This window comes from Lonchura striata, chromosome 16 (genome assembly GCF_050655825.1).
Source record: "Lonchura striata isolate lonStrDom1 chromosome 16, ASM5065582v1, whole genome shotgun sequence".
Taxonomy (NCBI): Eukaryota; Metazoa; Chordata; class Aves; order Passeriformes; family Estrildidae; genus Lonchura; species Lonchura striata.
Genome location: NC_140718.1, coordinates 7,780,737 through 7,782,852, shown reverse-complemented (window position 1 = coordinate 7,782,852; position 2,116 = coordinate 7,780,737).

The following is a 2,116-nucleotide window of genomic DNA, read 5'->3' as shown; positions in this document are numbered from 1 at the left end:
TGGCCATTTTCCCTGGGAAAGAAAACTCAGCAGTCCAGGTTCCTGATGTCAGTTTGTAGGGCGCCCTTGGGTCTATCAGGGCAGCACAAGTTTGAGGTGGGGACAACTTCGGTGTGGGGTCCATCCTTCGATATAAGGATTTTTTGCAGTCAGGGCCAGGGGCCCCTGGGCACATCCTTTTTCCATTTTCCCTGGGAAAGAAAACTCAGCAGTCCAGGTTCCTGATGTCAGTTTGTAGGGCTCCCTTGGGTCTATCAGGGCAGCACAAGTTTGAGGTGGGGACAACTTCGGTGTGGGGTCCATCCTTCGATATAAGGATTCTTTGCAGTGAGGCCCCAGCCCAGGGCCAGGGGCCCCTGGGCACATCCTTTTTCCATTTTCCCTGGGAAAGAAAAGTCAGCAGTCCAGGTTCCTGATGTCAGTCTGTAGGGCTCCCTTGGGTCTATCAGGGCAGCACAAGTTTGAGGTGGGGACAACTTCGGTGTGGGGTCCATCCTTCGATATAAGGATTCTTTGCAGTCAGGGCCAGGGGCCCCCGGGCACATCCTTTTTCCATTTTCCCTGGGAAAGAAAACTCAGCAGTCCAGGTTCCTGATGTCAGTTTGTAGGGCTCCCTTGCGTCTATCAGGGCAGCACAAGTTTGAGGTGGGGACAACTTCGGTGTGGGGTCCATTCTTCGATATAAGAATTTTTGGCAGTCAGGGCCAGGGTTCCCTGGGCACATCCTTTTTCCATTTTCCCTGGGAAAGAAAACTCAGCAGTCCAGGTTCCTGATGTCAGTTTGTAGGGCTCCCTTTGGTCTATCAGGGCAGCACAAGTTTGAGGTGGGGACAACTTCGGTGTGGGGTCCATCCTTCGATATAAGGATTCTTTGCAGTGAGACCCCAGCCCAGGACCAGGGGCCCCTGGGCACATCCTTTGGCCATTTTCCCTGGGAAAGAAAACTCAGCAGTCCAGGTTCCTGATGTCAGTTTGTAGGGCTCCCTTGGGTCTATCAGGGCAGCACAAGTTTGAGGTGGGGACAACTTCGGTCTGGGGTCCATCCTTCGATATAAGGTTTTTTTGCAGTGAGGCCCCAGCCCAGGGCCAGGGAACCCTGGGCACATCCTTTTTCCATTTTCCCTGGGAAAGAAAACTCAGCAGTCCAGGTTCCTGATGTCAATTTGTAGGGCTCCCTTGGGTCTATCAGGGTAGCACTAGTTTGAGGTGGGGACAACTTCGGTGTGGGGTCCATCCTTCGATATAAGGATTCTTTGCAGTCAGGGCCAGGGGCCCCTGGGCACATCCTTTTTCCATTTTCCCTGGGAAAGAAAACTCAGCAGTCCAGGTTCCTGATGTCAGTTTGTAGGGCTCCCTTGGGTCTATCAGGGCAGCACAAGTTTGAGGAGGGGACAACTTCGGTGTGGGGTCCATCCTTCGATATAAGGATTTTTTAAAGTCAGGGCCAGGGGCCCCTGGGCACATCCTTTTTCCATTTTCCCTGGGAAAGAAAACTCAGCAGTCCAGGTTCCTGATGTCAGTTTGTAGGGCTCCCTTGGGTCTATCAGGGTAGCACTAGTTTGAGGTGGGGACAACTTCGGTGTGGGGTCCATCCTTCGATATAAGGATTCTTTGCAGTCAGGGCCAGGGGCCCCTGGGCACATCCTTTTTCCATTTTCCCTGGGAAAGAAAACTCAGCAGTCCAGGTTCCTGATGTCAGTTTGTAGGGCTCCCTTGGGTCTATCAGGGCAGCACAAGTTTGAGGTGGGGACAACTTCGGTTTGGGGTCCATCCTTCGATATATGGATTCTTTGCAGTCAGGGCCAGGGGCCCCTGGGCACATCCTTTTTCCATTTTCCCTGGGAAAGAAAACTCAGCAGTCCAGGTTCCTGATGTCAGTTTGTAGGGCTCCCTTGGGTGTATGAGGGCAGCACAAGTTTGAGGTGGGGACATCTTCGGTGTGGGGTCCATCCTTCGATATAAGGATTTTTTGCAGTCAGGGCCAGGGGCCCCTGGGCACATCCTTTTTCCATTTTCCCTGGGAAAGAAAACTCAGCAGTCCAGGTTCCTGATGTCAGTTTGTAGGGCTCCCTTGGGTCTATCAGGGCAGCACAAGTTTGAGGTGGGGACAACTTCG